The sequence below is a fragment of the Festucalex cinctus genome, chromosome 4 (assembly GCF_051991245.1).
Source record: "Festucalex cinctus isolate MCC-2025b chromosome 4, RoL_Fcin_1.0, whole genome shotgun sequence".
NCBI lineage: Eukaryota > Metazoa > Chordata > Actinopteri > Syngnathiformes > Syngnathidae > Festucalex > Festucalex cinctus.
The window spans coordinates 20,849,675-20,863,792 of record NC_135414.1 but is presented as its reverse complement, the minus strand read 5'-3'; the positions used below and the strand labels follow the sequence as shown (position 1 = coordinate 20,863,792).

Genomic DNA, 14,118 nt, shown 5'->3' with positions numbered 1-14,118 from the left:
AACCTCCCGAAGGACAACCAGGCGTGCACGCAGCGAACATTTCAGGCATGAGGACTTCGAATATATGTTACAATTTGAGATGGGGTACGCCACACGCCTAATACTAAAGCCCAACGCAGTACCGAGTATCTTTAAAGAACCAGACGTGGGAAATAATCATGCCGATGGAGGAGCCGCAACTGCTAGCAACACGGAGCCTTCACTCTCACAACAGCCGACACAAATCGAGGTCTTACTACGGCCACTGAAAGATCTCGGAGAAGCGAAGCAAATTTAAAGCGAAAGGTAGGCATGTTTCGGGGGTGGGGGGGCATTGGTTATTATACTGCACGGACTGTTTTATTTCATAATTCATTTGAAGGTGGCCAACGCAGGGGCACGTCGGCACGTTACCGTAATGCACAGTATTAACAATCGTTGGGGCGGCTGGCTTGACTTCGTCTTTTCGAGTGGCGGCTGGCCTGACCGCAGTGGGAAAAAAAAAACAGCTAGGGGAGGTTGGGTGCTGTAACGACGATACATTTAATTTTACTATTTTTTCTTTTTCCTGAAATATTTCGTCAGTTCCACACGTTTTGCATTGCTCGTACTGTGTGTCACTTTACCTGTTGGATATTTGCTCCTCCAAGACTTTTCTTCTTCACATCTTTCATCGCAACCAAAGCTATCCTGAGAATGTCTATTTAGTATTGCCATGTTGAATGTCTGATGTTCCAGGATGCAGTTGAGATTGTCCGCAAGGAACCGATCCTCGAGTTCTTTCATTTCCAGACAGCACACATTCATTAGCGGATTGTCCATTCCTGCAGCTCCCGCACGAGCACCACTCACCCCCCGCCTGATTCACTCGTTCGTCAAAGTTTATTTTGTGCCCGAAAAGACCATCTGGCGCCACAACTTTCACATCCAAGGCAGACTTTCCTTCGGTAGTGTTATTTTGTCGTGTTGGCTCGAAGCGATAAGGTTTAATCCTTCCGGGTTTGACGCTAGATGCACGGCTGCGTTGCATAGTGCTTCCATAGTGTAGCGTTTACACACTAGTGACGTAAACATCCGGGTTATTTAGTCACGTGTAACAAACATGCCGGCGTTCGATTCATTTTAACAATGGTTTAAAAGTTATTAAATGTACATAAAAAAATAATCACGTCACCAAATTAATTATTGAAAAAGTAGCAACTTTTTGCTGCTAAAAATGGATCAATAAGTAAAGTGTCCCTTTAAAGGGGCTTTCTGCCGGTTTCATTCAGGAAAATGCACTTTTTAAATACAGGATATAAACAAACAAACTATTTCTCAATTTATAGATATTGGCGTTTCATAACATGTGGGGGTGATTTTGTCCTAAGCCCCCACACCCCCAGCCTGTATTTTGCCATTTTGTATTTGTTTTTTGTTTTGGCCTTTTTTGTGGAAAGACATTGTTTACACCCCTCCAGCCAATTGCAGAGCGGCGGTGGGGGGGGGGGGGGGGGGGGGGGGGGTTGCTGTGTCGCAAAACAGGGCCGGGCGAACGTGTCAGCTGCGTGACGTCACTCCCGCGGCAAATTGAAAGCACGCACGGATTTTTTTTTTTCATTCAATCATTCACACATGTAAGCTTCTGTGAGTGAGTGAGTGAGTGAGTGAGTGAGTGAGTGAGTGAGTGAGTGAGTGAGTGAGTGAGTGAGTGAGTGAGTGAGTGAAAAAAAAATAATAATCCGTGCGTGCTTTCAAATTGCCGCGGGTGAAAATCCTTTAATTTTTGTCCGCTGCATATATTGGTATACATTTTTAATAAGATTATGTCCGGTGATGGGACGCCCACGCTGTGCTCATTTCTCAGGTAAAAGACCCTGCTTCGCCTGCAGGGTCAAATAGGGCATCCGTTGTATGTAATTAAATGTGCTCAATGACAGACTAATTGAATGAGTGCCGCTCCCTGCCTCTGTAGGCTGTTTAATCACGCAGAGCCGCAGATAACAAAAAGACTTCTTTTTTTTTTTTTCTCCCTTTCACGCCGGGAGCGTAATTATGACAGCATACTCATTGATCACTTGACAGCAAATATTAAATAACAATCAAGGTGTTTATATTGACTTGTAATGGAGGAGACTAAATGACTGATGACTGAAAATACATTATTATTATAACCAAAGTGATCTATTGTGAGATAATTATCTTATGAATCACAATTACATGCTTCAGTGTTCTGCGTAAAGCAACGCTTACAGTTAAGTGTGGGGATGACACATTGCACTAATAGCTGGACTGATGTTACCGAGGTTAGCCCAGAATGCAGATTTGAATGATGGATGAGATCATTTATTCATTATTGTCAAGACGTGGTTTAGGAGGTTCCATATGTGGAACCTCTTTTCAACCTCGTGTGACCATTTAAAAATGTTTATAAATAAGCACGTAAGAAATATTTATGACATGAATCATCTTCATACTGTTACCGTCTAAATGACATTGATAATGGTGGTTATGTTAGCTTTTCTTTTCACTTTTGTGATAGTTAAGAATGTTGAAATGTGATCAAATTGATTAAATATTCAATGTTGGATATTTCAAATATCATGTCCTGTGTTTGATTTTAGTTCATTTTAGTTATGTGTCCCTGTTGCCATTTTGCTCATCAGCCCCGATCCCTTTTGTCTTCCAGTCAGCTCCAATCAACTTTTCTCATGTCCAGGTGTTTGTCATTGTCTTGTTAATTTGCTTCTATTTACTTCCCTCCTTCCCAGCTGCCTTTGTTGAATCATTCGTTTGCTTTTGTTCGTCATCCTGGTGTCTATTTGTCTATGTAAGTTTAGTTTGTCTGGTTCTTTGTAATTGTTTTGTTTTGGACTTTAGTTTTTTTGATAGTTTCAAAGAGCCTAGTTTTCTTTTTACATTTTGGTGATGAAACATTTTTGTGAGTAGACCTGCATTCCCTGACTGCTTCCTGCATTTGGGTCCCCAACAGCCCCACACCGTGACAAATGTACCAAAACAAGAAATTCACTTTTCTGGCCATGCCCGTCCGAAACCTGCATTTTGCACTTGGACTTAAAAAAAATAGTATCTGCTTTGCTCTTCTGCCTTTTTGCTGTGATGTGCGCTCACTCGCAGCTGACAACGAGGCACTCTAAATGCCATGCCAGCTGACTGTCAAGTTGCCTATTTGGTGGGGAAATAAAACTCCCATCATTCTCCCATCTCTTTCTGCGTGACGAGCACAATCACACAGCTGGCAATGGGGCGCTTGACATATTTTCAGGATTTTGGCATAGTTAACTGCACGTCACAATTGTGAGCAAAGATCTGGAATAGTTGGGGAAGGTTGTCTCGTACCGTTGAGAAGGTGCAACACACCGAACATAATTCAGTACTGGATGGTTCTCAGTCTTCACACATTTTCATCAATTATCTTCAAACATGTATAATGTACAATATATATGAATTCACTTTAAAAGATCTTTAAAGCATGTATATATTGTTCTCAAATTAAAATAAACATTTTTTTTTGTACTCATTTTAACGGGAAATTCGTTTTACAGTCCAATAATATTTTTGTAGTCGGAGTAAGAAAATGTCGACAACCTGTAATGTTTTTCTGCATGATTTAATGAGTAAGCGGCGAGTAATAAGTCTGACGGTTGTTGGGGGGAGACGGCGTCACCGTCATGACAAACATGCTTCTGGGCTGCCTGCCATCCCTCGCACGAGACATTTTGTACTGTATCTCTAGTGTATGTGTGCATGTATTTATTATTCAGGCATGATGGAGTTAGTCTGTCTCTCTTCCTGTCACTCGGTGGGTGTCGCACACTTTGTCTGCGCTCCATCATCCGTCCGTCTCTTCCTCTGCTGCCTCCCGGGGAACAAGACAGCGCCTCTCCCTCCCTCTAATCCTCACGGGGAAAGTGATTCACAAGTTACAGCGCTCCTCGCTTTTATGCACTTTAATAGCATTAATGTCTGATTTGGCCTCTTCAGCGCCAATAAACTCTGCTTACATCTTCTGAAAAGCCGGTTAGGAGTCTTTGTTGGTGGATAGTGTACCGAAACACAAAGACTACTAATCTCTCTTTTTTTAATTTATTTTTTATTTTTTTCAAAACAAACTCTGGCACCTGCCTGATGTATTGTGGCGCGTTGAAAACAGACTGTTTGGATCTGGGGGTGTTACCAACGATAGTTTGTGGCCGTTTTGTTTGTATTTTCACTGTTTTGTGTATGTTAACACAAAAGTGTAACATAATTGGGGGCTCGTCCGGGATCATTCTTGCCCGGGTGCTTTTACGTCTTGTTGAATTATTGTTGTATTCGTAATATATTTAGATAATTTTAGAATAACAGTCCTAACGTTCCTTTAGATTAGAAGTTTTTTTTAATTGTATCTAAGTGATCAGAGATTTTATGCCGATCGCTTTTGATTTGGTCGACAAACAACTTAAAGCTTTTGTCATAGATATGTTGGTGGAACATGTCATCATATGTTTAATCTGCTCTGCTTGAAGGTGCCAGCCTGCCACATGGAGGGATGGACAACCATGATATAAATATTTTTATTTTATTTTTTTTAAATGGAAAGAAAACATAAAACAGTGACGTACAAGACTTATTTGCTGATTTGAGTGTTTCCTTGGTGGTTATTGTTGTGTGTTCTAAAATACTGGAAGCCCCTAATTGTCTGGGTAATAAGATTAAGTTCAACAGCAGCTTTATAATTGATTTTTAGCTGTTTGGTTAGGAGGTCAGTTGGTGTTTAGTTGATTTATTTTTAATTGGTCAGTTGGGCTACGGTTGTTTTTAAGTTGGTTGGTTTTTGGCCAGTTAGCTTTGTTTTTAGTTGGTTGATATTTGGTTTCAGTTGGTTGTTTTGGGATTGGTTAGTGTTGTTGTTGGGTTGGTTGGTATTGATTACACTCCTCATGATTTTCTGTTGGGAATCTCTTTTTTTTTTTCTTTTTTTTTTTTTACTTTACGTTTGTTGGTTTTAGTTCATTGGATAATTACTTCTTATATGGAGTTTGACTGTTCTCCATGTGCTTGTGTGGATTTCCTCCAAGTACAGGTGGGTTGGGTGTTGGTTGGTTCTTTTTGTTAGTTGATAGTTTTTAAGGCCTAGATACACCAATCCGACGTTGGGAGTCGGACAGCATCAGTCACATTTGTCCGACGTCGGATTGGTGTATCAAGACCTTTAGACCTATTTTCCCCAGTGGGAATTTGTGATTCCGAGGTTGGTTGGATTTTAGTTGGTCAGATGATTGGTTGTTTTTGTTGTTTTATTTTTGCTTTAATTTGATTCTGTTTAATGGTTGTTTTTGAAGCATTCCTTTTTTCTTATTCTTATTGTTATTATTATTATTATTATTTTACTGCAGTCATTAGTCAACCAGGATGCTGCAGAGGGAATGTGTAATTTTAAGTTTGGCAAGTTTTTTTTTCTTGTACGGCTTGTGTTGAAATTCAGTTTGAGGACTATGAAGTGGATTTCGAAGTATAACCCACATTTGCAGGTATTGAAATTAGACCCCTGCCATCCCTGTATAGCTGCTTCAAGGTCAGCTGAGTAACAACAGGGGTGTTGGTGATACTTTCTCCAAACCGCGGGAGGAAAGAGAATCCTCCTGGTGAATTATTCAGCGGGTCTCCCACACCCTAAATAACAGGCGGCTGGCTTTGTTTGACATCCTGAATGAATAATTAAGGTGTGACCTTTTGTTCCCATTAGAGGTGATAGGTTGACAGCGCCGTACTTTGCGGGTGGGGTGAGGTTGTCGAGCCCATATGAAGTGGGAGTTTGTTAGATTTTAACGATTGCAAGCCACGAAGACAAGGCAAAGAAATGCAACAGTGCGTGTCCTTGAGTGATGCGCTGGCACACATTCATCCTATTGTTTACTCTTCCTAAAGCTCACATCCCACAGCAACTCTTCCATCTTCAGAAAGATTTCTTCCCTGCACATCACATTCCTTCCAATCATGCAGACACCACTAAGACGTATTGGTCACAATTTACCATATAACCGATTGGATTGGATTTTTGATTGGTTGGCTCGTGATTTTTTGCTGTTTGGTTAACTGGTTAATTTGTTTGCTTGTTGTTTTCTGGTTGGTTGGCTCTTAGTTGTTTGCTTTGTTTTTTATATTGTAGGTTAGTTGGTTTCAGTTTTGTTTTTTTTGCAGTTGGTTGGTTGGTTATTTTGTTTTTAGTTGGTTGGCTTACTGGTTAGATGGTTTTTAGTTGGTTGGGATTCTCTGGTTAGTTGGTTTCAGTTTTTTATTTTTTTTTTATTTTTACAGTTGGTTGGTTTCTTGGTTAGATGGTTTTTAGTTGGTTGGGATTCTCTGGTTAATTGGTTTCATTTTTATTTTATTTTTTTTATTTTTTTTTTATTTATTTTTTTTTACAGTTGGTTGGTTTCTTGGTTAGATGGTTTTTAGTTGTTTGACTGGGATGCTATGCAAGTGGTTGGGTTGGGGTTTTTAGTTGCTTTATTTGTTCAGTTGTTGCTGTTTGGTTATTCGTTTTTTGGAAGCTTGGTTTATTTGTTATTGATCGATTAATTTTGGTAATTTTTGGGGTGCTTATATAGTCGGTTAGTCATTTTTGTAGGTGGTTGGATCCTTTGAGTTTGCACAACGGCATGTACTGATCTACAGCACACTGAATTCCATTTTATGAAAATAAACTTGATTTTGGACTGTTGTTAGATGGTTGTTGTTGTTGTTTTTTTTGTAATAAAAGGGAAGAGTGTCTAAAACTATGCCATGACTGTAGCCATCTCACAGGCAGGGGATCTTTCATTCCGAAAGTTTTGTGGCAAGGTCTGACCTGTGTTAAACATCTCGTGCTTGGGACAAAATCAGAACTGCAACACAACTGTGGTGTCTCGCCGAGCACAGATTCAGTCGCAGAAAAGCGAGAGCGAAGCTGCTGGAAACAGACCGTATTTATAGCCGAGGATAGGAATAATTCATTGTGATCAAAGTGCAGATCATGCTCCGCTCCATCAGCGGGATGAAAAGAGCACTCCTCCTTTCTTCCTGCTCTCCCCCGGCTCCCCACATAGAAACAAGGAGACAAAGTTTCTCTGCAGGCACTGAGTTTGTCATCATGCGTTCTGCTATAAATATATATAACATAAAAGCTCTCCAGCATGGATCATCCTTATCAGAGCCGATGTCAACTTCTAAGTGGGATATCGTGTGCCTGAAGTCGTGGGACGTAAAGCGCATAGACAGCAACATGTTCTTAGGAGAACTGAGTTGTAAACTGTTGAAAAAGTGCAGCACTGTTATCTTCACCACTATCATCGCCATATGTGTTCAGCAAAAAATACATTTTGACATCATGCATTGCCAAAATGGCAGATCAAATTCATAACCTCATCATGACGAAACTCTGTCACCATGGCGAGTCTTGCTTTACCATGTTCCTCAAATGTGGTGGTCACATAAGAAATACACGCATTACAAAAAAACTAATACTAAAACTAATAACAACTAAAGGAAAACTAAACTTTAAAAGATAAAACTAAAGAAAACTATTAAACTAATTGAGTCAACAAACTGCAAACAAAATAAAAACTAACTATAATGAAATTTCCAAAACTATTACTGTATAACCTTGAGACACACACACACTTCCATCATGAGTTTCATACCCCCCCTCACACAAACACATGCACGCACCGGTGTCTCCATCTTTCATTTTGTGCATCCTCCTTTGACAGACACACAAGCGCCTTCATCTTCTCTTTCATTCCTTCTCCCTCCCACACTTTTTGCTGCTCCCACTATTTACACGCACACAAACGCACACTGGCGCCTGTTATTCCTCCTCCCCCTCCTCCCACTGCATACCCAGTTGTTGCCACGGTGAGGTGGGCAGCATTCGTAATTATTCAAAATACATATTTAATTACATTCGCGGGCTTTTATTTAATTATATCCAACGTGCCGGGAAATCAGTTTAAAAAAAAAGAGGATTAATACATGATGAGCGGAAGACCTTCGCTAAGGGCAAAAAACATAAAACATGCAATTTTGCGCAATGTTAAACAGCTTTGCTCCACCCTTCCACTGTGAAAGCATAATTCTCAACTGTATTTATAGACCACTTTAAAAACAACCATTGCTCCGTACTGCACATCAGATATACGTTACAATTACACTGTTATGTCAAAAAATAATATAATGTCTGTTTTATATCTTAGTTTTTATTGTTGAGTTCTAGTTTTACTGCTTTTGTAATTCAATTTCAATTCAGTTTCATTTTTAAAGCACCAAACGACAACAGAAGTTTTCTCAGGGCACTTTACACATGAAGCAAGTCTCAGACCACACTTATTAAAATACTAACTCAATGCCACTCACACAACGGGGGCAAGCAAAAACTCCCTCTTGGGAAGAAACCTTGAGCAGAACCAATACTCAGTGTGGTTCGTTGGTGATACTGATGATCCTCATTTTGTAGCTTGGGGCAAGCGTGAAATAATCTATAGCAGCCATGTCATGAAACTTTGTGTATGAGGTCATGGAAGCAAGGAAAATTACTTCGTTGCTTCATTTTAGCAGAGTTTAATAGTAGGAAGTTTAACAGTCATCAAACTCTTGATTTCTTTCAGGCATTCCTGAAGATTTGGTAATTGATTAGTTTCCTCCGGTTTCATATAGTTTGAGATTTGCGTGTCATCAGCATAGCAGTGGAGATCTCCAGAATGTATTCTAGTAATACCACCAAAGGGAACCATGCAGACAGTAAATAGTACTAGTCCAAGTACAGACCCCTGCGGGACGCCATAACTAAGTCTTATATGTATTGAGTCTTTGTTGCCGATATTTAAGTGGAAGCAATCTGACGAATATGATTTAAGCCATCTGTAGCACTTTGAGTTTACAATAACATTAAAAATTAATTGACAATAATTCTCGTCCTTTTTTTTTAAATTTTTTTCATTTTTTTTTATTTTTATTTTTTTAGCATCACGCATCCTAATCTGATTTGCACCAAAACGCTCAACATGTGTTAACTTGTTTTTTGTTTTTTTGTTTTTAACTTTCAAAATTCATTAAAAATGAAAATTCCATGATGGAGTAGTGATGTATTTTTTTTTAATGTTTTTATTTTTTATGGCTTATTAGTGACAGTGGTTTATACTTTTTTTTCTATATTTTTAAGGCAGTCAAAATGTGCAAATATTACTTAAACTGAAATATCATTATCCAACAAACAGCTTAATTTTGTACTACAGTATGTAAACAAAATAAGACACACTTTACATGTTGTTTTTATGTATTATACAGAGAAAAGTACACATAGAATGTCAAAAATATGTTTAAATTAATAAAGTTATCTATAAAAATAATAAAACAAAAAATAAATTCAAGTTTCACCTTAAACAGATCAGTTTTTTATTCGAGGTATTATTGTCTCTCCTTTTAAAGAGGTAACATTTATCTGTATTTCACTGACCATAAATCACATGACACAAGCCAGCCAATCGCATTTCTTCCAACATGACCGCACCCCATTATCACTTCCATTTCCTTCCACATTTCGTTCCTTTCAGTCAGGATATCAGATGACCTCAAATGGCAAAAACAATGTAAGCGGTCTTACACAAGTGTTGGGTCAACACAGTTTTCTTTCTTCCAGTCATCCCTGATTTAAAAGCCATCAATCAGGATTGGTTTGCAGCACTTAGCAACAGGAAGCTGTTTATTTCCTGCGGGCAACAAGTCGCTCACTCATCCAAACAGAGAAACAAACTGGCAAAGCATTATGCCGTCTTGTATGCTGACCGGACAAAGCCGCCATTAAGTTTGAATTGTTAGATGCGTCTTTCGTAAACCAACCGAACCAAACGTCTCCTTCTCATCCTCCTCCATCCTGCCCACCTTCCCGTACTCCCAGCTTGGCCTGGACCGCTCCCTTCAAGTCGGGCATCGAAGGGGCCATCTGCAGTGCAGCAAGTGAGTGGAGCCATTGAGTGTCATGGCAGTGGAGGGCGGGTGTGGTGTGGTGTGGTGTGGTGTGGTGTGGGGGTCTCTCTGTGCTTTGGTAACACCTGCACGCTGCCCCCCGCTGCATGCGTGATGATGCTCATCTCGATTCCAGCCTCACGCAGAGCAAATATTAACGTGTTTAGGCATTGGCAGAAGGTGTGAATGTGAATAAAAATGTGTTTGGGGTATATTTTGTACTGTATAAGAGGCAAGGGGAGCAGTCTGACTAAATCCAGTAGATGGCAGTCTTGTGAAAAAAGCACTCATTCTAAAGCAGATATTAAGGGATCTTTTTTCTGAGGCATTTTCTTGAGGGCACATTACATAGTGACCCACATAGTTTGCCTGGCAACAGCTGACATAACCAGAAAAAAGATCTGTAATTTTAATCAATTCTGTCCACCATTGTTACAGAATATTACAGTTTTAAATCTTAACACTCGTCTTTTAAATTCATCTCCAGATCCCAATAAAGAGTTTCTGCAGAAGACATGATTTCAGCCAAAAACTTTACTGCAACATTTCTTTAGAAATCCTCCTGCAAGAAGAAAGAAAAATCCAATAGGAGCCAACATAATGGACAACTACTGTAAATCAATACAGTATTGCTTGTTTCTCTTCCTGCCCTAGTTTGAATGTCACTCAAGCCCAAGTTTTTGCACCTGAAAGAATCAGAATCACACTCTCCCACATTTATAGTTCAAGATGTTTAATGGGCGTATGTTTGCAAACTCTAAAGTCAAAAGCTAGAGACAGCTATTGCAAGGCTGCAAATCAAGAGCAATCATAGAAATAATTTGAAAAATGAATTCAAGATGCCAGTTATGTAAGGAGAGCAAATAGTGGAGGGCTCGCCGTGTTTTTCTTTTCTAAACGAGCACGATCATTGTTTGTGACATCCACACACAAATAGCACAAACGACACTAAGATCTTCTAAGTGATTGTGTGAGTCTGGTTTCCAGTCGGACATGCAAGAAAGCAGCACAAGTCACAGGGTACAATAAAATGAAAATGAATATTTTGTATATGTACCATATGTATAATCTGTGAGACATTGCTCAGTTCGAAGTTTTGCTATTTTCTACAGCACCCTGCACCCAACAATTCTAATTAAAGAAAAAAAAAAAGACAATAAAGCTATAAGATGAAGTCATTCTTTTAAGAATAAATTTGGAAATATTCAGAATAAAAGTAATCATTTTCTAACAAAAAGAGTCAAAAATTATATTTTCCAGAGTTGCTTTCAGAGGATTAAATTCCATTTAGCGAATACTCACAATGCTGTGAGAAAAAAAATGTTCCCGTTTCAAAAAGGGGAAAAAAAACTTAGTATTTTGACTTTATTCATTGTAAGCTATTTGTAAAGAGTGTACTGTTACAAGAATGACTGAATATACTGGAAAAATTTGAATACTCATTAATAGTAGTTGTGTATACGAATATTTACAATTTGATATAATGTGAAAGAATTCCAAGAAAGTTATCATTTTTATAATAAAAGTCCAAATATTATGAAAACAATGTCAAAACGCTGACATCTGTATGTGAACAAAGTCAAAATATGAGAAAAAATACCAAGTCAAATATTACAAATACAGTACAGTATGAGGAAAAAAATATGATGATGAAGTCAATCATTACAAATGTGAGAAAAATATGATGATGAAGTCAAATAGGCTATTACACCTCAAAAATTGAATGTTTTAATCTAGTGACACTTTCTTGTAACTGTTCTGCTTGCATGTACTGACAATCTACAAAAATAAATGTATATCTATATATATAAATACATATATATTTTTAGAAATACTACGAGGGACGTATGGATAAAGTTGTCATATTACAGGAGTTAACTTATATATAATATCCCAAGAATGAAGTAAAGGAAATGTTTACATGAATTAAATAAAGTGTAATTTAAAGTGGGGTCAAAATATTGCAAGAAAAAGTCAAAATCACACATCGTACAAGCTAAAACTATAACACATCAATATTCTTGTCTGGGAAGCCTTGGAATAATATAACTTTCTTCATTCTGGCTTTTGTTCTTATCTTACCTGGTGGAGCCCTTGCTCTTCTAATTCCCAAAACAATTTTAAAACATGCAAGCCTTCAAAGTAACTGCAATAAGAATCAACAATATGCTTGACTTTACGGTGAAGCCCAACCTGAAATTCTCAACAACTCCAAGACTTCAACAGGCTGCCTCTGACATGGCCAGAGTGGTTGCGCACATGCAAATACTCATTCGTTACATTGGAATACAAACACAACAAGTCACAAGAGTGGAATATCCCCTCCCTCCAAAATACAGAAACAGTGTATAACCCCTCGCAGGGAAGATGGAGAGCAAACTGAGAGTGTAACAAGAGCCTGTAACACGAGCCAACGCGGAACCCCCATCGCTTTGAGCGCAGCTTTTACCTTTGCACGACTTCTGACGACCGCACAGCCCGCGAGACGCCGGCGGGGTGTGCTCGGCGCGCCCGACGCCTCCTCTCGAGTTGATCGGCACGGCTACTTTCCACGTTCAGCACCACGGAGAGCGCGCTCGCACGCTGGAAAACGCTGCCACGCCGGGGTGCGGGCGGGACTCAAGTTTGACGCCGCCTCGGAGCCGCTGTGGCCGGGGCCAGCATGCCTGCCTCCTCGGAAAAGGAGAGGCACTTGGATGCGAGAGAGGGTGGGATGGATGGAGGGAGGGAGCCAATCGGGATGCACCTCGCGAGCTGCGCATGTAGCGCCGGAGAGTCTCAAAGGACCGGCGTGAAGCGTGTGTGCGTCTACGCGTGCGCGCCCGCGTCACAGGGCGTGCACGTCTTCACAAATTCTTATTTTCTCGTCAATTTACGTCCGACTTTATTCCCCTTCTTCCGGTACTGCAACGCATCTTTGCCTTGCCTCTTTTGTCTTCAAGATCGTGTTACTGTAGTCCGGTAAGGAGAGAGAGAGCGAAAAAAAGCGGAGCAGTCTGGCGGGATCGATTTGAAGCCGATTAAAGTCCCCCTCTGAGGTGTAAACAGGCACGCAGAATACATTCAGTTTTCATAAGTGAAAAAAAAAAAGAAAAAGAAAAAAAGCGAAGAGGAAAATGCGAGAAATGAGAGAACCGTGTCGTGATGCTTGCAGCCTGCACACAAGCTGCAGTCTTAACAAAGCAGAGGCGGCGTGAGTTGTAAGCGCACGCACACGCACACGAGATGCATGTGTGGTGCAACTTTTTGGAAACACTTTTAATCATCTCATCTATTAAAAAAAAAAAAAAGTGCAGCGATTTGCTTTAAAGTGAAAAATCAATTGTGAATTACTACAGCCAACCTCTGATCATCAATCAAAGGAACACACACGCACAAGTGCACACAACAACCAATAAAGTCGTTTAATCTTGTAGGCTACTGCATGATTTGAACTAAGATTTTTTTTTTTTTACTCTTAATTTCTTCGAAGAGACTGTGTTGTAGTATTTTTACTTTATTATTGAAAAATAGTATTTTCATACACTTTTAGTTTCTTTATATTTAGCACCTAATATCACCTAATGTTTTAAATTTCATATTTAATAATTTAGGGTTACGTGCTCATTCGCATTTGTTGTCTTCACTACAATTTCTGGTATCTGAATAAATATTTTTTTAAATAAACTGTACTATTTATAAATGATTTGTATCATGTATTAAATTAAATTAATAAATAAAAATATTGTATTTCCTATTATTGGTCTTATTTACAATTCCTGAATATTTAATGTTAGTATTGCAAATCGTGGTATTTATTTATTTATTTATTTATTTATTTATTTATCTTTAAACAAAACAAAAAAAACATGTAAGTATTGCAGCTGCTTGAATACAATTCATCACATCAAAGCTGGCCCAGTAGACAATGGCAGGGTGTGGCTGTCGTATGAGACGCTACCGCATCCTTGCCGACCTGAGCGCAGCAGCGCCCCCTGCTGCACAAGAGTCAACAGACAAGCAAGCAGGCGGCAAGGAAGGACGCTACTTCAGCGGCCACATGGGAGAATGCTGCTGTCGCGCTTTGCTTTGTTTTGCAGTGCAAGTGACATGCGGGATTTATGGTTGGACTTCACAAAGCTGCTGCCTATAAGTGGGCCGCAACGCACGCAAAAA

The 14,118-nt window shown here is 39.4% G+C and overlaps 1 protein-coding gene across 1 annotated transcript in view; it reads right to left on the bottom strand.

Annotated features, from left to right (window-relative positions):
- Positions 1-13,136, bottom strand: part of chst8 (carbohydrate (N-acetylgalactosamine 4-0) sulfotransferase 8) — a 134,468-nt gene extending 121,332 nt beyond the window's left edge. Inside the window, exon 1 of the mRNA XM_077519649.1 lies at positions 12,413-13,136. The gene's annotated coding sequence lies outside the window, so the exon portion shown is untranslated. The remainder of the gene's footprint in view (positions 1-12,412) is intronic.
- Positions 13,137-14,118: the final 982 nt, after the last annotated feature.